Source organism: Brachyistius frenatus, unplaced genomic scaffold (assembly GCF_029030835.1).
Source record: "Brachyistius frenatus isolate BFR_SWC_R1_liver_20210118 unplaced genomic scaffold, ASM2903083v1 Contig_156, whole genome shotgun sequence".
In the NCBI taxonomy this organism is placed as follows: domain Eukaryota; kingdom Metazoa; phylum Chordata; class Actinopteri; family Embiotocidae; genus Brachyistius; species Brachyistius frenatus.
This window is the reverse complement of record NW_027210755.1, coordinates 485,676-508,105: the sequence shown is the minus strand read 5'-3', so window position 1 is coordinate 508,105 and position 22,430 is coordinate 485,676. Positions and strand designations below refer to the sequence as shown.

Sequence of the window (22,430 nt, the reverse complement as noted above, 5' to 3'; positions counted from 1 at the left end):
ATGTGCAACTCAAAAAGAAGGACGCCTTCAACAGAAGTGGTCGGTGGGGGAAACGTTCTTTTTGGGGGGACGATGTCGCAGCAAACCAACCACAAACCACCGTCAGTAATGCAGGAATACATGACTGAATGTAACTTCAAAGATATTGGAAACTACTATATAACAGTTGTATATGTTTTATTTGTTTTGATATCCAAGAACATGCTTTTGAGGTTTTTAAGCAATCCCAAAACACCTGAGTCTTATTTGACACCTCCTCTCTCAGGCTGCTTTTACACTTGGTACTCCACACCGTACTCCAGTAAATTGGAGGCCAAAGTCAGGGTAAGTATGAGCGTACCTAGTCTCTTGTAAGATGGGTCCAAATCAGGTTGGCCTTACCCTCCTCAGAAAATAAAGGCGTCGCCCACCACTGCTCTCAGGGAGAGGAGGTCCTCCAGGAGCCTGAAGCTTGTGACTCTCTCAGCAGCCTCTGTGTTGTTGTGGACAGGACTGTGTTTAGTCTTTTGGGTAGAACTAAAATCCACTCTAATCTTCTTTGTCTTTTTGGTATTTATAACCAGGTTATTGTTGGCGTACCAGGTTGTCAGATTCTGAACCTCTTCCTTGAATGCAGCCCGATCATTGTATTATCAGCAGACTTGACAAAAGTGATTAGTTGTAGATGGGTTGGCAGTCATGGGAGCTGTATGCATAAAGGAGGGAGCTCAGCACTCAGCCTCTAAGTAATAAATTAACATTTCAGTTACCTTAATAATAAATGTTAGCGTGCTGTTTTGTGTCCTCTTGTTTTGTAATTTAAACTGAAGATGAATTTATAGCCCATAAATTTTGTTTTTTCCAAGAACTGGAAACATTACTTACTGGAACAGCACATTACTAAACACAAGACTTGTCTTAATATAGAGCAGCAAGTCAAGCAGTGAGATCAGTAAGACATATTCTTTTGGTGGTAAAGAAAACTGTTTTACTCATCAAAACAAGGCCTTGATTTCAGTGGTTCCTTTTTGTTAGTTTTAGTTTCATTTTTCATCAGGAGGAATAGGTCACTAATACATGTATTTCATCACAGCTCTAGTTAACAAAATTGACACTGCTTTGAATTTAAATTAGCAGCCATAAGGAATCACATGGTCTTGTGTTTGTGATTATTGACGAAGATTCCGCAAAAAGGAACTATAGCCTGTTTATTAACTGTTTATAAGTTACTCATCAAGATATCAGGACTACAGCTGCAACAACATGATCATAAAACTTGTGAGCTTGTGAATACTTCTGATAAAATTATTTCGGAATACAAAATGTTTTTGTCCTCATTAGTAATCTGTAAGCATTGTATAAAACATGTACCAGAAACATGGTGTGTGGATTTGTGTGTGCACAATGCACAAATGTGTGATGTACAAATTGCATGTATTCCCCGAGGGAACAGAAAGAAATCAGAAAGCAGATTCACTTCTCGATCAGGTTTCATTTAATCCATCCCAGAAACAAGACAGTCTCACTTAGTTTAAGGTGAAACCTGTCAATCAGGAAGAGGTCACGCCAAGTGTTTCCTCCTCCGTCCTCGTATCTACACTACACTGCATTTAGCAGAAAGCCTAACCTTCATTCAGCCCCTCCATCTTTGGTTGGCAGTCTTCACCAGTGAATGTTTCTGAGACTTATGTCATTGTGTCATTATTATATTCAGAATATGTTTGAATGCTACAACCAGGGCTGTGTGCCAGTTTTCCGTATAAAATAAAATAAGACGACATGTCTCACACTGCAGCTGTGTTCATCCCGAGCTTCTGGCCATGGACAGTTCCATGAAGTAGAGCTTTTTACTTCACATGAACTGTTTAACCTTAATCTTGGTATCTGCAGGAACAACACTCACCTCCTGTTCTTTACTTCAAAGAGAGATGACACACTTACAGCTCTATCATTCTGCAGCCAAAAACGGCAGCAACAGTTTTCATGCATTTTTTTTCTGGAGTGGATTTGTGGCTGTTTGTTAATTTCCTTGGACCAAATGAATTTCTTTGCACCAACGTGGGAGGAGATTAGCATGTGTGTATGCAGGTCAGGTGACGCAATGCAATTTTCAGCTCATTTTTGTATTGAAATTGCATCGACTACCTCTTAGGACAAATGTATTTTTGTGGCTTAAATTGGCCGTTTAGTCTGCAAATCACCGGATTAGTGACCCAGAATTCAAAAAGAAACATCAGTACCGATGCTTTGTTTGATGGCGGAGTGGCGAAGATCAACCTGCAGAATGCAGCCCAGTCTCATTCACGGGGTGTCAATTGCTGCCATTTGGTCAAAGCCGCTGGTGTCTCAGAGATACGTACACAGTAATATTTGGTGTTGCTGTTGTGCGTACTCAATTCAAACAAGAAAGTCAAGTGTGGTACTATAAAGAATGAGAAGTCTGCAAAGAGAGGAGATCACCGGTAGTGTCTGTGAAAGCAAAAGTCATTGTGGACTCATTCTAAGTAAAGTACGCCAGTAAAGGTATGCATTTGCACAACATTTATGGGACATACTTGCTTATTTCCACCATGATTGTTCCCTAAAATTAAACAGGTAGTTTTGGTGCCTAAAAATAACTCCACACCTAATGGCACATTTTGCAAATCTGAGAGACACCAGACGGCACAATGTGCCCATCTACAGCGTGAGAAACCAATGAGGTGTACACAAACGGCGGTATTTGATTCCCTGGGAAAGAGAATGCTACATTTTGTCTGCAGTACATCAAGCACCTGTTTTTATCACACAGCAGCAGGAAAAACATGTTTCCACTACAATCTCTGATCGAAAGGATGTGTGTATTCTGCAAGGATGGCACAGCAGCAAATTTGTAAATGATGTAAATCATGTTTTTTTCTAAATGTCAATTTAGAAAGATATTTCTCTCAAATTCCAAATTTGACAGTAAAATGAATTTGCAGTCATGCAGCTGACCTCGTGATGAGTCCTGAACCCTTTTTAACAATTTCAAAAGTCACAAAATATTTTATACATTTAACAAATTTACAAAATTTGGTGCTGCTGTTTATTCTTGAGATTGAAAATAGCAAAGTCAAAGCAAACCACATCCCCAGAGGGAGAAAATGCAATTTGATGCTCCAAGAAAGCTTCATAAACTTCAGCCTGTCTTTAATGCTTGCAGTATGGCTCTTGGGATTACAGTGCCGGTCAGTTGGTGCTTCACTTTAGTCCTGACTAAGATATTTCAACGACTACAGGGACTGACATAAAATCATGTACAGACATCTTCACAGGATTAATTGTTTCTTGCACTCAAAGCGACACAGAGAAAGAGGCAGAGAGCACCTGAAAAACGTTGCCCTTCACCCTGCCCTTCAATTATCACAGTGATACAATTAGAGCCTGCATTGGGTTTCTTCTATGATTAAATAATAAACATGTGATCACCCATATTTCCCCAGTATATTTTTGCTGGAAAATGCACACATCACATGTAAAAAAAAAATAGGAGTCGAGGCTTTTTCAGATGATGCACCGCGCTCACTGCTCTAACCTGTAACATGTAGCCTGGTGTACCCAGACCCAAATTCACTGTGACTATATGGTCCGGGTACCCTCCATGCGCAATTCATTTGCAGTTGTTCTATCCTAATGGGCGTAGAAATCGCGTTAATTTTAAGCAATCAGCATTTGCTGAAAGTGGCCGACACTCTGCCACCGTTGCATCTACCTGGGTCCCATATCCACGATTTTTGTTTGGGCCCGGGCTATTTGGGGGCAGCATTTATACACAGCTGATGTCAGCCATCCACAAGTCACAGTAGAAGTGAATCAAGACAAATATTTACCTTAGTGTTTTGTGGAGGGCTTGTTTTTGTCTCGGTTGGTCACACAGTTTGAGCTTAAATGAGGAATTAACTGAGTGTCTATCACAGGTTCACAGCCCGGCCGGCAATGTCTTCATCCTAACGAAGTTCACAGCAGGGTGGAGGCTCAGGTCTGGAGGGGACCGGTTTGTTTGTGAAGGAGGTTCGGGAATCCTTTTCGCGCTCCACTTTTAAACCTCTGCTTCCTTTCTGAGACTCCCAGGTGTGACCAAAGAAACACGTTTACTCCGGGGGTGTAGTGAAGTGCCGCTGTCTCTGTGGTGTGCAGGATGAAAGAAAATTGATGATTTTCACGCAAAACTTTTAAATTATGGAATTTATTAACATGTAATCATGAGAAAGAACAGTGTTTCATGCACAGCATTCACAAGAATGTGAGGTTATAATGAAAGCAAAAGAAAAATCACCTCACACCTGGTTTATCTATATATTCTTTATGGAAGCAATATGTTCCTACATGAGGTTCTTGTATAACGACCTTAATCGCACATGCCATGAAAGGATGTTGAGATATAGTTTATTTTATGATCAAAGTGGTGTTTATTACTATGAAGACGAATTTTACAATTCTAAAAAGTTGTTGATATAATACAGAATTATGATGTGGGACGAAAGACCTGTCGACTCACAGCGATGAGGTTCGGTTCAAAGGTGATTGGGGGATTTTTAAATTGGCCGGTAAACTGTATGTAAGCATGAATGGTTATTTCTGTGTTTGCCTTACGATGGACTGGTGACCTGTTAAGGGTGTAACCAGCCTCTCGCCCAATGTCAGTTGAGACAGGCTTCAAATATGTAGAAAGAAGGTGACATGTACGGATCAATACCACTGTCATTTCTGTGTCTAGCTTAGAAAAGAGGAGCTGAATGATCATTTTATTTCATTTAATGTGTGCTGAGAGCTGCATCTTCTTTTCCTTGCATGGTGACCGAATGTTTTGACCCCGCCCCAAACTAATTTCATGGGTCCCAAACCAGAATTCTAACTCTAACTCTTTCCTTTTCACGACATAACAGCCATTCATGTGCGTGTGCAACCCAGCAAAAGACAACAGGAATCCTGCTCATGGATGCTCACTGCTTTGTACGCCCAAGACTGCGGAGGCTTGTGGAACATCTGGGTACCTCATGGAGGAAGCTTGGTAAACTGTTTGGACATTTGTGCCACTGAGCAATTTCATTTAAATAAAAAATGTGCCACGTAATCTGGTATCCAATTTTCCTTAACACATCCATGGAGTGGACACAATATTAAGAAAAGAGACGAGTCTGGGAGGTCATTAATTTAGCTTTGCAAAAAGATTCAAAGTCAGGGACAGACAGTTACACTGGTTCTCTAAAACTTATACCTAACCAACATCTCTAAAGCTGACTAGTTGACATGTAAACTAATTTCTCTCTAATACAATAAGTAACATAAAAATGCCAGTCTGTGTTTTTTAGGATATCTATTTAAACTATTTCTTGAACAACAAGAGTGTTTCCAGACTTCCACCAGAGACATAATAGTATCCTCCAGCTATACTGCAGGTTTTGTACTTTTTAGATTTCTGTTTGTTGCTTGGACAAGTCGTATATGCTGGGTTGATGATCTTTAGAGGTTTTAAAAGTATTTTTTTCAACTAACAAATATGGACTTTTCCCAAAATTGGAAATCGTCCTTTCATAATCCATTATGAGTGCATCAAGATTATAAAGGCTGTACAGCAATGTCAGATTTCTTTAATGCATAACAATTCATGTCAATGTAAAAGTATGGGCGCTAACATCCACAAATTAAGGGTTTATTTGTGTCCTTAACTTAAAACAATCAATGAAATCCTCCTTGAGATCGTTCTGTTCTTTCAGATATGAGCTCAGAATATTCTTCTCCTGAATACTTCAGCACGTGTGACCACCATGATGAATAAAGAGAAAAAAAACAAAAGCAGAATATGTTAATTTCCTGTTCATATTTTAGTGAGATGGATTTCATCCTTTTTCTCCTGCGATGCAGCACCCTGTCATTTTCTTGTAATTGCTAATTTGATTGGCCTGTTGCACCTATTCCTGCACGATGACTCAAGTGGCTATAAGCATAATGTGACCTTATTGTATTCGACACACATCTGAAATCATCTTCTTCCCTCACTTGTTCTTTCATTAGAATTTCATGGTGTGGCAGGGTTTTTTTTTTTGTCCTTTGTGATTGTCTTATCTTCATACAGAACATGCTGTACACTGCTGCCCTCTGGTTATGATTACAATCGAACCTGCGCAGACATTTTCCTTTCTCTCATGGCTCAGAAATAGCTATGTTGGGGAATAGCAAGTCTTTTATTTCATAAGAAAAATGATTTTATTGACGAGATGGAAGATGGCAATGTATGTCCAACAACCAGAGAATATTTTTCTGTAGGATGGAAAAGGATCTTTTCTTCCACTTAATCAATTATATGTTCATGTATTTAGAGCTGCTTATGATCAATGCTGAAATTCCTGTTTGCATTGCACAATATATTGAGAGATCCCTTCTTCAGTGACCTTCAGAAGCTCGAAACTTTTTAGAACCTGAAGTCTTTTTATGTGTTTTTGTGTGCAAATGAGACCAGCCGGAGTATAAAATAGTTTTTTAGTTTTTGTTTCTTCAGGGTGAATTTGAGGGCAAAGGCTCAATGGGCTCAATCAACACAACCCTCTCCATTCAGGCACCACAGGGTATTTAAACTGAGCAGCCAGGGAAATCAACTTCTTAGTAGTATTAAATAATTTGTCCTTAAGATATGTACACATGGTAAAAAACAAAAATAAATCCTAAAAGGATATATGATTGCTTATGGCTTTCATGAGAGCTCACCTTGGGAAAAACACTCAGAGAAAGACTGCTTTGTCTGTGCTGCTTTTTGAGAGAAAATTATCACAAATGAAAGGTTTAAGCAGGCGTGTTGTGTTAAAGGAGTCCGTTTTTCAAAAGAACCCTCCTACAGGTCTACCAGTGCCACAAAATAAAAGTCATAACTCATAAAAAAAAGTTGAGGGCAATTTAATTTGCAAAAAGAAAGTAGTTACGTCACAGAGAAAGTTCAAACTGCCGTGAGTGGCGGACAGAAAATTGAGCTCAATGGTAAATAAAACATAAATAATGGTTTCCTGTTCTTGGCGAGTTAAGAATTATAATTACAGGGGGGAAGGAGGTTTAACCTGCATTTGTTCTCTGGCAGTTTTATTGTTTTGTTGCAACAAACAGCTCAATTTCTGGGAAAGCGTGAATTTCATTTTGAGGTGAAATTGCCATTTAAAAAGCTAGACTTTGATTGAATAGCGAGGGACAGCTGCTGTACTCTTTAATGACATACAAAACAAAGGGAGGAGGTTTCAGTGATCAGTGTTGTTGGTGACAGACGGTTTTATTAAACCACATCACTTGCTCATGAGTGTTCTAGTGCGTGTGCTGAATATAAAATCCAGTTCAAGGGAGCATCTGTGCAAGGAAGTGAACACCATTTATATTTCTAACTTTTTATATGTTTGGAGCGCCAAGAAGTTGGTTTGACATCACTTGACATTTCAGCATTTGTGGTGAAAGAATGAAATGTTCTTGCTTTGAAAATAAGGTGAAACAGCCAGACTTGGTGAGCTTAACTTGCCTAGTGTGCAAGCTGCGTAGAAATGCATTGTACTTATGGTACTGACTTCCTGAGCTCCATTTCATCGCTGTTTGGTGACGAGGTTGCGGGTGTTATGACAGTAGAAAAGAAGCCTGCCCCGTTCCCTTTTAGTGAACACTTTAATCATAAATGGATGTTTCCAAATGGAAACTTGCCCAGTTCCCAGCTGCCTGAACCCACAATAAAACCCTGCATACACAAGACAGGAGCTTCACACCAAACCTCAGAATGAGGAAAACAATATCTCATCTCAGTGACTTTGACCGTGGCATGAGTGCCAGACGGGCTGATCTGAGAATGAGGGTGGATCAATAAGTTCCAAGACTGATCCTGTTGTACACAAACGGTGCAAATCCAGCGAGTAGGCATGGTGGGGAGTGATGATGGTGTTGTTGTGGGCAAGAGACAAGCGTTTTCAATGTGCTATGAGCAGGCATTTTGAAGAACCCAAGTCCCATCACACTACAGTTTATGTCATTTGCGCTGAATGTTTCCCCTTTAGACACCTCAGAGCTTTACAGCAGAACTCAGTGTTGACAGACTGACTCTAAAAGGATGGATTCACGGTGCACAACAGTGCGAATTCCAAAGAAAACCCACCTCTTAAAACAGTTTAAGGGTCTCTGTGTCCGATTTCCAGAGTTTGACACAAAATTGAATGTGCACCCCCTGGTCAAGTCCGAGGAGAAATTGTTGTACGCACGGACCAGAGATCACGAAAATGTGCAAAACTCGGCTGCTGATTTTGAAATTTGTAACACTTAATCATTATTGTTATAGCGTCATCCTGCTTCGCCCACGTCATGGTCATCACGCTCAGCATTCTCTGAACTTTATCTGCTGAGACAGAAGTCTCTAAAGCTTTCTCAGAATGGTGTGGACAACAAACACATCCAGACTGAAATGCTTTGTTGATGAGAGAGGTCAGAGGAGAATGGCCAGACTGGTTGTAATTGACACAGAGGCCACAGATAACTCAGATAACTGTTCTTTACAACTGCGGTGAGCAGAGAAGCATCTCATAACGCACACATGTCCAACTTTGGTGCAGATGGGCTCCAACAGCAGAGAACCAAGTCACCAAGAGAAATCTGAGGCTGCAGTGAGCACAGTCTATTTAAAACCAGAGAAGCCTGGTCTGATGAATCTCTATTGCTGATGGTGAGTCAGAATATGGACAATGGACCTCAGCCATCCAGGCAGGTGTGGGGAGTGTTTTCTTGGCACACTTTTGGCCCCATAATACAGTTTCTAACATCTTGTGGAACTAAGGCTGTTTTTTCAGAGCAAACTTGAATCGGTGCGTACTGCAGTGGCCTGGAACACGCTGCCTGCGTGTGCGTTACCTATTGCTGCGTGGTGTCATTTCATTTCGGCATCCATATTAACAGATTAGAGCAGCCACACTTTGCACACGTTGACGTGCATCTTACGTCGCAGGTGTGCGGCGCAGCATTTATAGAATACAACCAACGCCTATTTTACACAAGTGCTACACACGGTTTCCAGCTAAAATATACAAGGGTTGTCTGTGTAGGATGATAAAGCAAAGAGAAAGCAAGCAGCGTACATATCTTATAACAAAAAAAACACCATGAGATACTGCAGTTCTAAGGTGAATTTAACAATTATTCAAGTTGTCCTTCACCTTATTTGTGCAGACTGATTCTGGCAGTTAAACTGTGAATAAAGAACAACTAAATATGTAAATGACTAGACTGTAATCATGTCCTTTCATGTTAGATTTAAATGGCGTTCAAAGGTGGCTTGAAAGGTCATTTAAATCACAGTGCACTGCACTTCAGCCTAACCACTTAAATCAAACCTCAAGTGTTTTTTTTCCCCTCCAAGACTCCCCCGTAACACGTGACCTGAGAAAACATTTCGAAATTGAAGCAGCAGGAAACAATATTAAGTGACGTCTTTTTTTTCTTTTTTTTTAACAATACTATTTTATTATAACACATCTTTTAGACATAGATGTAAAACGGATGAAAACACAGCTTGTATTTTTTTCATTTTCACTTTTTCGAAAGAAAGCAGCTGGCTAGGAAGCTGTAGGATTACTGGAGTTGAATATGTGTGTTACACACATCCTTACTCTGCATACACTATTGACAAATATGAAGTCATTCCTATGTTCCCAGGGTCCTATGTTACCCAGCTCGATATAGCACATAATGGGAATCTGAAAAAGATGTTCCCGAAACTCTGTTTTCACTGAAATAACAGGAACTATTGTGGGTTAAGGTTTGCTAAATTGCAGAAAATCGGACCCTGTGTTTTCAGAGCCCGACAAACATTTGGAAGATTCATTAAACAGCTATGATCACAGTAACTGTGAGCTGCCTCACCCTATAACAGACCATTATTCCTGCAGCTTTAGGAGTAAAACCATCCTCCACATTCATAAAATCCACGGCACTGACCAGATCACTGGAGCTAATAGCCAGTTATGCACTTTGAGCTAACATAGATAATGAACATTTTCCACTCAATGCTTTGTGATTTCTGCAGTTTTAGGCCCAAAAACAGCTTTTCATGTAAATCTCTCCATCAGCTCTGCCATTTCGGCTCATTTTCTGTTTCCCCCTCCCCATGCACCTAACATAAAATATTGCTCTGAAACCCATCTATAGATTCTGCCATAATAAATACTGTAGTTATGAAAATCTACCTGAAAACCTGTACATCTTCTTGTACTTTAACTCAGTATTGTTGCACAGAGGAATTACAGTATATTCATAAATTGTTGAATCAAGACATCTGAACAAGCAAAGAATTTTATAGAATGTTTCTTGTCATTTTCATAATAAAAAATAAATAAATCTATCATTCAGATGGATGAAGTTCATGCCCCCCATTTATCAACCCTTCAAAAAGTTTGCATCCAGGATTGAAGATTAGGTGCAAGTGATTCAAATGAAAAGGGAGAGACAGGTGGGTCCTGTCTTGTTTGATGTGTGTGATGTCATTGTCATCCAAAGAGCTCTCCAAGGCACTCAGAAAAAGTTGTGAATGCCAATGAGTCAGACAAAGGATTAAAAATCTATCCAACTTATGTGAAGTAAATCGGTCACTGTAAGGTAAAGTGTTTAAGTGATGGAGGATTCTACAACTGACTATGACACAGATACTGATACTCATATGAGGGAGTAACAAAATCCAGATATTGATATACTGACCGATGTTCTTTGTATCTATATACAGTATATACAGCAGGGGATGTGTGTGTGTTGAGCATCAATTTGTTGTTGTTCACATAAAAGACGCTTATTCAGCTGGTTTGGGTGGAGCACAGCTATGTGAATAAATGTTACAAAACTGCTCTCGGACACTTCCATTTTGTCAAAGTTGCTCTCAGAGGAAAAAGGGTAAAGGTGCTCTTATATACAGTAAACACAAATTATTTTCAATGATTCGAAGCTTGTGACCATGATGTGTTATGTAGGTAGAATTCTACAGTGCATTGTCCAAAAGGACATCAGTGCACTGAAACACTCATCTTCACTGGGAATGTGGTGTAAAAATGATATAGAACTTAAAATAAAACACACAAATAGTACAATTTATTGTCCTGCATTATGTTCTGTAAAAATGTTTTCATATCAGCACATAACAACCGACCTATACACTGACGTCGATATACTGTATCTGATAGGCCAATATCGGCCAATAACTTCATAGACAAACGTGTGTTTTGTATGCTTTGTGAACTTTTTCAGCATTCGTTTAGTTAGCAGCCCTGTGACGAATTCCTACGTCACCACTTTTCTCGCCCCACACATGACATCGAGAATTGTGAATAAATTGTGCTGAGCCACTATCTGGTGTGAGGGGTCAAAAAAGTTGAGTTAAAAGAAAAAGAAACAACACAACATACATTACACTGAGACAGCAGTCACAGCAACAGAAAAAATAACAAGGCTACAACACCTCATGGATTAAGTCGAATATTTCTGCTCTGCTCCGCGGCCTGCTGACACCAGCAGCGCCGACAACCTCAAACGATCCGCAAGCTTTAAAATCATAACGGTGAAGTGACAAAATGAAAAAGCAGCACAAAGCTTTGGAAAGTAAACAGGTCTCTCGGTCCTAATAGCCGGCGATAGCTTTTCACACAAAGTAAGTGGTCTAAAACAGCAACTCACTCACTTTACCACATTAGAGCTCCATTTACACCCGCCTGCTTCCAGCCTCCCCGAACCAGTCTGGGACACGATGCAGCCATTAGCATTGTGAGCGAGCAGGGTGAGAAAAAAAACACCTGACACACATATTTTAGAAACATGTTTGTTTTTCTCACCAGTAAATGCTAAATGTGAGAAAGAATGATGATACTCATCACAACTGCCTTTAGCCTGGTGTCAAGTAAAGATACACTGCAGCCAAAGCACTCAGTGTCCTTAATGTACTTATACATTCATACAATACATGAAATATTCTGCTTATGTGTTCCTTAATTTGATCATGTTTATTTTGTGATAGTTAAATCAAACCTGTGAACACCAACACTATGTGCTCTCTCCAAGCAACACGACATAAATTTAATTCCAACAAGGTTTGCTGAGATAGATAAACTCAACAAAAATGTAAACACGACATTTGGTTTTGCTTTCATTTTTCATGAGTCAAAGTAAAAAATCAGAGACTTCTTTCATGCACATCACATTTCGTAAAATGTAAATAAAAACATAATGTGATGATTTGCAAATCCAACAAACCCACATTTAATTGAAAACAGACCAAAGACATGTAAAATGTGTGAAATTTTATTGTTTTATAAAATATAACTGCTCATTTTGAATTTGATGCCAGCAACATGTTTATGAAATGTACATTTTATCAAAAAAATTTAAATCTTTCCTGCTTTAAACTGTGTGTAAACACCTTTCTTTATTATTTGTTATCTATTGTTGTTTTTGCACATGTGAATAAAGCATAAATAAGTGTTACAAAAAAAACTTTGAAGGGCCAAAACAGACACAATGACAAACAAAAATAAAACAGGTGACCAGCGAATGAACTCCAGAAACGAGTCGTAACAAACAACGTATGGGTGAGAAAACCAAAAGAATAAACTGCAGTGAAAGTGTTGTGCCAACAGTCCATTTGCTTCCTGTTATACAGACTGTTGTTTCCTGTTAATCAATTAGAGTTTTAAGACTGAAATCCTCTCAAGTTATTTTTCTTTTTGTCATTTATTGAGTGGTTTTCTGTAATCAGCTTGTGTCAGCCTCTCTGACATCATGCCACCACACAATCAGACTGTTTTATACAGGTTTTGTTTTTTTTCTTCAAATTGTTGTTGTTGAGGCCCTTTGCTTTTTGATTATCCATTTGAGGCAGTAAGATTACAAGCCTCTTTAATTCACAAAGAGAAAACAAATTAACAACAGAAAAGACCCCGCTCGTCATGTGGCATGAGAAAACAAATCAAATCACAGCCAACTGACACTTCATCAGGCATTTCCTTTATCAACGGCTGATTAAAAGTCGTGTCAGGAAACGTGCAAATGTGCATTTGGCCAGCAGTGCTCTTCATGTCTGGAATGGGGTAGTGTTAGAGAACATCAAAATGGCAATCGCAGTCTTGAGATGGATGTGCGATTATGTGTGATTATGTCTGGATGTTACTTCCTAAAATAAGCAAGAGACGAGAGACACACGAAGAGAAAGGAAAGAAGAGGTTTATCCCCTCTGAATCTTTCCACCTGTTTGAGAGCGACAAGCTCTAAACTCAATTTAAAGCCAGACCACTCAGCAGCTGTAACAGGATTTATGTTTGGTGGCTTTATGATATCAGTTTTTAAGACTTTATCAGAGCTAAGTTTTCAGTTCCTGCAAGGGCAGCAGCCATATAAGACAGGTGCTGGGTGAAAGTTCAGTGGTTATTTTTAGAAGTTTGAAGAACAGTGAAAATAACTTCAAATATATTGAAATATACAGTCAAATATATTTTGAGTTATTTTCATATTTCATATTTACAGTAAGGCTGTTGTTACTTTATATGTATACTCACGTGCAGATAGTTCACCCAACACCCATTTGGTGAGCATTAATGTGTAGATGTGGTATGGCAGCAACTTAAATTTTAACTTTCCATCATATTGGTGTTGGTTAATTCATTAATTAATCAAAATATTTCAGGCTACTTTAACATTTTTGCAATTTACTGTTTTCCCCTACTGTTCATAAAACCAAGAAAAGACCCCAAAAGATAATGAGTCAGTCTGTTTCTCTGCTGACATCCTCAAGAAAATGTGTTCATGTTGAAGATACAAATCTGTATAAACAGTGTAGAAATAGTTTCATGTCTAAAATAAAGGATCAATGACACCCTACAACAGCTGGCAACTGTGGGTTTTTTTTTTTACAAACAAATGTCAAACAGAAAATAGCAACATTCATGGGGGCTATTTTCAGCTGCAGACTAGAAGACATTTAGTGCTCAACTGAATATTTACAGCAACAGAAAGGTCTGTATTGTACAGTGTACAACAAAACTATGTAGACTCCTGTGCAATTCTTTTCATAGTGAAAATCATGCTATGCTACATTTAAAAGCATTTCAGTAAAAAAAGAGAAGAAGAATATCAACTGTGTAGATCAAAACACAGTTGTATAGCCACGCTGTGGATCCAATTCAATTCTCGTCTCCTTCATCAGCCTAGATCTGCTACTACATCCAATTCAACTTGTAAGCAAATGTTTTGACATGCAAATAGAGACCTGATTCATTATACATTTTTGTGACACAACAAAGAGACTGTAAGAAAATTCTAAAGTCTGACACTGAAACCAACAAAACTATGACAGATCATTTGTTTGCAACCCAGACAATTTTATACTCAGTTCAAATGTTCTTAGTTACAAAAAAAAAAAAACATGTTTGATTGCAGTGCGAGAAATGCTCTCAAAACTGTCTGTTTTGTAACTATTCAAAAGACAAATATCTTTGCAGGTGAATACCAGCAACACATTCTTTCATCAAATCATGCCAAAATACTTTTATTTCCAATCAGTTGAAGTCCAGTACACTTGAAGTGTATCTGGTGAAGACTACCATGGTGACTGCAAAGCACCGACCTTGAAACATGGAGGTGGAACTGTGCTGATGCGGCGCTTCATGAGTGCAGAAGGTGTAGCAGAGATTCAATTTGCAGATGGCACTCTGTAAATTTGCACCCCAATATTGAATGAAACCATGACTCCCGTCCAAAACAAGCTTGTTCAGTAGAGGAATATCCCAAAATCCCTGAAAAAAAAATCACACAAGAGTTTTTAAAGAACAAATTGAAGAGTATAATCTGGCCAAATATGTCCCCGATCTTAATCCAGTAGATCGCCTTGGGAGAAATTCAAAGTGGGAGGTTGAGCAACAAAAGAGCAGCTGAAGAGAATCATCTGCGTAGAATGAAAGCAGAACATCTTTCCACAGATTCAGACTCAGAGGAATGAAATGATCAAGATTGGGATTCTTCGGATCATTTCATTGTTTTTCATTGAAATTAAGAGAAATACCGAATACCACAGATTTGATGTTCAACAGCCGCTGGACAAGACGAGCGGCAGACGTTCCTCTTTTGTCTTGTCTCTACATTGTTGAATAGCTGCAGAGAGGCAGAGCAGTGTGTTAAGCAGGAAAGAAGTACAGTGCAGTGCAAGCAGTATGCCACGGGATAAATGATGAACACTGCTGATCCCAGGCTTCAGGTCACTGTCAGCCTGCTGCATGAGCAAATCAATGATCCTTATAGACGCCAGCTCAAGTAATGAAGCATCACATGGAAACTTCACCGACTAAATCCTGTCCAAGTTCCCCAATTAGACAAAGAATCCTCTGTACGCCTGTCTGTGGGAGAGCTGTAAGCATCAAAGGCAGCATTAGTTTTGGTGAGATGAGATTTTGGAAATCCTTTTGTTGTGGGCCGATTGTTTACCTCCACCTCGACTGTCTAGTATCCAGTCTTTTCCTCGGGTCAATCTAGTGATGTCCAAACCTATGATGTCAACCACAAATCACCAAAGCGTATTTGTTGCTTGCATATTTTTTATATAACATTTATTTCCGCTGATTTTTAAATATTTAACCCAAAAAATACATGATAATAAATGTGCTAAATGCATTTCCTACCAAATAAAACTTTTGCAAAGCTCCTTTTGAACCATTTCAGACCTTTACTGTTTGCGTCGGGGGGGTTGCTATCTTCCTCGTCTCCACTTTCATGGTGATACAGTATGGCATTTTAGTCCCACTGACATCCGAGATCATACTGCTGTTATCACCTGCTTCATCTGAGACAGGAAGTGGATGTGCAAACCTTAGATTTTTTTTTCTTTATTATAATGTTTTTCTTAATTCACTGTACCAGTGAGGTTTTATCCTTTTTTCTCTTTCTTATGGAAACATAATCTTCTTTTCTTTATCCATTGAATGTGTTTGTCGAGTTCATTTTGGTCTGCCTGGAGTTTTTCCTCTTCTGCTTTATGCTGGCTTGCATCCTTAACACATTTGCATTAGTAACCTCTGGAGTCAGCAGAAAAGTATATCATCGAATGAGGACAACGAAGGATCCCCTTTCTGAATTTCTCTACAGAACCACTCGTCACAAAATCAACAAAGTATGATATCTCTGATTGGCTAAAACATGTAATAAAAAAATGTCATACTGTACTTAATACTTTTTTGTACACTATGACGTCCCTCACTGTCTGCCAGATCGTGGTGTTTATCTGGCTTCCTGATTTAGGAGCTAACACAGCACATCAGCAAACTGCACTTTGCTACAAACTAAGAGCTCCCTCAGGATCATAACCAAACGACTGTGATGGACGAGCCCCTCGATGCAGCAATAACAAATGAGAGTTGCACATTTTAAACAAATTAAATCCATTCTAAACTTCAGGTAAAATGTTAGTCATGTAAGGTGAGTAATGAAGGCAGTGTGGGCTGTGCTAACAAAGTAGGCTACAAAACCTTAAATCAAAATGGCCAGTGAGGACTTGGAGTAGCCTGGTGTTACCAGCCCCAAATTCAGTGCGTGAACATGTGGGTCTGATTTTACAGCTTTGTGGGGTAATTATGGCAGCAGTCACACACTAACATGTATAAATGTGGCCTTTTATTATCATTACAAATTAACCTGAAATGTGTATTTGTCAGTGGTGGAAGAAGTATTGAGATCCTATACTCTTTACTTCAGTAAAACATTGAGTACAGCACTGTTTAACTACTTAATTAGAAGTAAAAGCCCTACACTGAAGATATCAAATAAAACTACTTAACTATTCATACAGAACAAGACCCCTTTATATAGAGAAATACTCCCTGTACATTTTATATTATTGCACATAATAATTTTATTAATAAATAATTTCAGATATTTCCTGTATTGCATAAAATGTAGAAGAGTATAAAGTGCAATATAACTTTCTAACTCTTTTTTTAGCCTTGACCTCTCTACCTTGGTGACTTGGTTAACAAATTAGTAAGTACATTTCATGTCGCTTTGTGCTCATTAAGTCATCAGTTCCATAATTACTACACATGTTATTTCACTCCAGACTCCTTATGAATATAAATCATCTAATGGATAATGACAATAATGGCAGCTGAATTGACCCAAAGCAACAGCTGATAATGAAATTGTCATATAGGGAGATATGTGCAGTGCACGGCGGAGCACCGTGTCCTCATTACCACAATATGTTCAACATATTTATATCACAAGCAGGTTCATGTATGTAGAAAAGATGGTGGAATGAGTCATCGTCAACCCCACATCATTACACTAAGATGCACACAAAACATCTTTAAGCAGTGCTCCAAACCTGTGATGGTAAAATAAATAAATAAATGTCTGAGGTAAATGAAGAGACAAAGGAGAGTTACTAAAGGCAGAAACCTTTTTATGTACAGAAATCTTTTAAAACAAAAGGTGACGCTGCGGTTATTAATGAGGACTGATTTGCACCTTAAACACGTTTCAAGGCTCCGGCACAACATCTGGTGCAGTGAAGTTGATCTGCTGTTCGGTGGCAGAGCTGCAGAAATGAAAGCAGCCAGCCACTTATGAAAGCAGGGTGAAAACACAAAGCAGAAATGCATTACACAGGATTCTCCCGAGAGCGAACCCTTGTCGCTGTCCAAGGTGCTGCAATTATTTTGAGCGCGTCAGCCTGAGAGGCGACAAGCCTCCCTCTTCCTCCAGTCGAAATGTACAGTGCACGCTTCACAAAGCTCTTGTTTGAGGAGTGGGAGAGAAGACAAGACCTTTCCTTCATTCAGGTATAAACCCTACAACCAAAGCCAACTTTCAACAGGTCTGTGTTTTCTGTCTTTTCCAGCATGAATCTCCTCTGGATTGAAAATTATTATTATTTTTTTTTATTTTTTTTTTATCAGATAACAAATGTAACAAATGAAGCTATAATTGCTACCAAAGTTTCCTGAAAAGAAAATGTAACTTATTTTGCATTTCCATCTTCCGTACTGCTGCGGTGGCATTCATTCACCAAACAGGTGCTTTCGAGCCATTACAGAAGAAGAGAGTTCAATGTGATGATGTTACTAAGAACAGAGCGGTGCTGCTCTATGGAGGCTTTCCTACGTATGAGCTAGTTCGTGTATGTGTCGGGTGATTTTTAGTTGTACAAGTATATTGTATTCAGTAGTATTGGTGAGTGAATAAAAAAATGTGTACTTTGCTTGAAAATGTTCTGAATTCTAACTTCAGTAAATGCAGGGAGGTTTGAAGGTGAAAGCACAAATGAAATAAGTTACATTTACCCTGCATAGCAGCTTCAGAGTCCAGGTCTGCATGGGCATAAAAAATTAGACCGAACCAGCACATAGCCGTATCTTTATGACTCATTCCTCCTTGAGCCTGACTAATTCCAAATCTGAGAGCCAAGTGTGACACAAATGCAACTTGACACAACATCATGTTTCAGTAAGTCAGAGCTATTGTACAGGAACAATCACAAATTTGAATGTTACAATGAAATTGGGAATAAGTTGTTAATGGCTTCCATTGTAATGTATGCAGAGTGTCTTAGCACACCAGTCTCAAACAAAGCCAGAGGCACACGGTGGTTCTTTAGAGCAGCTTTCAGCAGTGGATGATTTGGCAGATCTCTCGTTGCAAAAGGAAGAAGAAGCCGTCTCAGTCAGGTTGGGTGATTTATCCTGACACACGAGTATGAGGGTAACGGTCACGTTTTCTGTCCATTTCTGCATTCAACAACTCAATGAAATATTCCTTGAAATAAAGAAAAGACATTGCATCACACAGTTCATAAAAGGCATGAGAAAAAGATTGGGTCATTTCTCTGAGAAAATGTCAAGAAGCAGATTTCAGAGATCAATTTTAGCACTCGCAGAGACAAGAGGGAACATATCAGATTTATCACATGGAGTATTCATTCCCTCTGGGCTGCATTGTAGGTGGGCTCCAGTGTGCTAATTGCCCTTGTAAAAAACACAAAACTTACTTGCTCTAATTATGTAACTCATAATGGCACAATTTCAATATAATTACCATATGCAATGAATGTCACGATTGGACTGATTGTCATGTTGTATCCATGTAGCATGTTTTTTTAAAAGTGGATAATGTAAGCAGATGCTTCCAGAGATCATCGTCCATACATATGATTAAATATCTGATCATCACACTTACGTGTAATATTCTGGGTGGTTCCCAACATTTCTGTCTGTACCCGGTCAGAGAAACTCAAGTAGCCCTCAAGTGACACCCATCATGATACAAATGAGTTTCAAATGATTTAAAACAGATGTTTAAATTTGTGTCAAAGAATTGAACTGTCAATCTCGCCGTCACCACTGGAGTGACTGAAGGTGGATGTATCAACCATTCACCCATAATTGTACGTTATTTTTCAACCTTATAGCCAGTATTTGTAGATACGTATCTCAAGACTGTTAACGAACCATTAATGTAAGCTATCCATTTTAATCATTTAGCCATACTTTTCAGCTACAATTATATCTATTTAGGCTGACTATTTTAGCCTTTAGCCACACTTTTCTTAGTTTATTGGGTTCCCTGTTTTATTTTGAAATCATTGATCTCGTGTCTATTTTATTTCCTGCCCTTGTGTTTTAGTTGTTGTTTTTTTTCCTACTTGAGGGGTGTACTATGAAGCGAGATTAGTGGGTTAGCGAGGTATGCTGAGACTGAAGCCAGGGTTGTCAGTGTCATGAAGGTGGCTCTCTTTTGTCCTTATGCTGCAAACTTAACCTGGTCCGTAGCAATTCTCTCTGAAAAATGTCATAACCAATCGTAGAAGGTCCCGCGGAGCTCTGTGCCCGGAGTGAGACGGTCACACCTGTTTCAGAGCAGGTAATGTTTGAGATCACTAAGCACCGCCTACTGACCAATCAATTCTCAGCATTGGGGTTAGGATACAGCGCTCTGCTGCCAGTACACTTGTATATATTTGGTCATATGCTGCAAGCCCTGCCCCTTTTATATAAACACTCTCAGCTGGATTGGGAAACAGCATATTGATGGTCACCTTCGTGTGATTATGTTTGTTAGGCTCAGTCAAGCCAGACAACAGAAATAAATCTAGGATATGTTAAACCTGCTTTGTAGTGCAGGCTCCAGATCTAACATGGTGCCATCAACCACACCCAAATCATAATCAATAGTTAGAATGTAATTCCCACATTTAGGCATCCAACATCAGAGGAAATATTGGGTTTAGTTTGTAGTGCATGGATTCATGACCATACACCTGCCTTCATAAAGCAGAGTTGGTCCCAGGCAAGTAATACTGCTTACTGGGAATGTACAGAAAAGTCACAAATAACTTTTTTTTTTCTTCCCCAAACAAAAGCAACAACAACAAAAAATAAAATGTACAGTCTTGGAGCCATCTTAATCTGTAAACCTGGGCAAAAGGAACAAAAAGGGCAATGGTGCTGACGAAGGATTTTCTTTTCACAGATTGGTGAGAAATGTTCCAATAATGCAGCAGCTGTGATTAGTGAGACCTTTGTAGAGTCTCAGAGATGCTATCAGTCCTGCTAAAGTGGAGACAAAGATCCGATATTGTGCTCACATGGGACTTCTGGTGGAAGAAAACACAACAAATACTGGGAGGTTTTATAAGGTAGTAGATAGTGTCTATTTGTGTGTGCTGGTTATTATTCATGCATGAAAGTGAATTAGAGTGGCTGTGTGTTTGTTGTAAACTGGTTTATGTAGAATCGAATCATACCTTGCTGTCCAATAACATCTAACCCACTGATATTCAACTTTTATAGAGTCCGGTGGCTGCACTCTCTCTGCGTCTGTGCTTGTTTGTTTTCACAGTTTTTGCTTTTTAAAAGGTGTCAGAGGCCGTATGACCTTCAGTGTGCAAAAAGACGTACAAGGTCTTCCTTTAAGCGAGTTTACACATGCAGGTGACAACTGACAACTGACACAAAAAAAAATTGGGGGCAATCCAAAGCCTTACAGTGATTGGTCCTATGGAGGCAGTATAATGACAGGACAACATCTGAAACCTTTACAGGCCAACACTGCAACACCACGAGCCAAATCACAGAGATAAAGTATGTTGTTAACTGGCCTTAACAACTGCATGTATCATTCATAGTAGGATGGCATGTTTACGGTTGCGTTTGCTTTATTTGTATTGCCTGTGATTATGTTACAGTCGAATGTGTGAGCCTTATTGAAAAGCTGAATTTGACTTTCTTGTCTGGAAAACGGGCTCTCTCTGAAATTTTTCACAGGTTGGCATCTTTTTCATGAAGTATTCATGAAGGTGCAGGCAAAATTTTAATTTGTTGCTGTCATATTGAAAAATAGCCCCTTTTTTACAGTATGATAATTTCAGGCGATGCATCACAATGCATTGCTACTGGACTGGGTCTTGATTTGCATCCTTTCCTCCATCACTGATGAAATCCTTCCTATCATGCAGATTTTCAGCCTTTGAAATAATACACCCTGTGCAATGCTTCCACTCAGCAGCTTCACATCACCTGACTCACAGATAGAGCTGGTGCTGTCTGCCAATCAGCCTCACTTTAATCATCATTCTGCCAGAGAGAACTTTTCCTCCAAATTAGTTTAGTCTAATGAAATGCATTTACTGTCTGGACAAGAACAATTGCTACATTTTAATTTGGAGAGAGGACACAGTTGAAGTCAGCTGAACCAGCTCGTGGCCCTGTGAGGCGCTGTGCTTGCACCATAGAATTTGATGTATTTATAGAGCATAATACAGCACTGATACTAAGCCTTGTTGCTAATTTGTCCCAGTGGCCACTCACAGTATTGCAACAATAGAATTAGAAACACGTTTTGACACCTGTGAAAAGTTTTACAAGACATCCATTTTTATTCGATGGAAGTTTTGTATTTGTAAAACTTTCCCAGAATCTAGAAAAGTGACTTTTATTTTGGTGAAATCACAAAGTAAAGTTTGTGGGGCGACGGGTCCAATGCGAGCAGGGCCAGTCAACTAAATCGTGACGGGCATGCGCAGTGGACCGCACAATGTAAAAACTCAGACGCTAGAAAACGTTTTTGGTTTATGTGTCATCTTAAGTCCAGCATCAAATTCCTGCAAAACACTTATGACAGCAGCACATTGAGTTACAGGCCAACATTTAGCATGCTGGTATGCTCGCAATTATAAGGGTAACATACTTATGTTAAAGGTACAATATAAACTTAAGATTATAACTTACCTGATGAAGCTTACAATCAGTTCTACAGGCATTTGCCACTTCTTAATGTTTTAATACTCACATTTTAGTGATATCGATATTTTTAACTAATTCCCTTAGTTGTGCACTTTTTTGTTTTGACATTGATATTTTAATGAAGCTGTTCTTTGGTTTTGTTTGCAGTTTTTGTTTTAATATGTT

At 39.0% G+C, this 22,430-nt stretch overlaps 1 protein-coding gene across 1 annotated transcript in view; it reads right to left on the bottom strand.

The window, feature by feature from the left end:
* srrm4 (serine/arginine repetitive matrix 4) overlaps positions 1-22,430 on the bottom strand; it is a 259,782-nt gene that overhangs the window by 148,314 nt on the left and 89,038 nt on the right. The gene's annotated exons all lie outside the window — the stretch shown is intronic.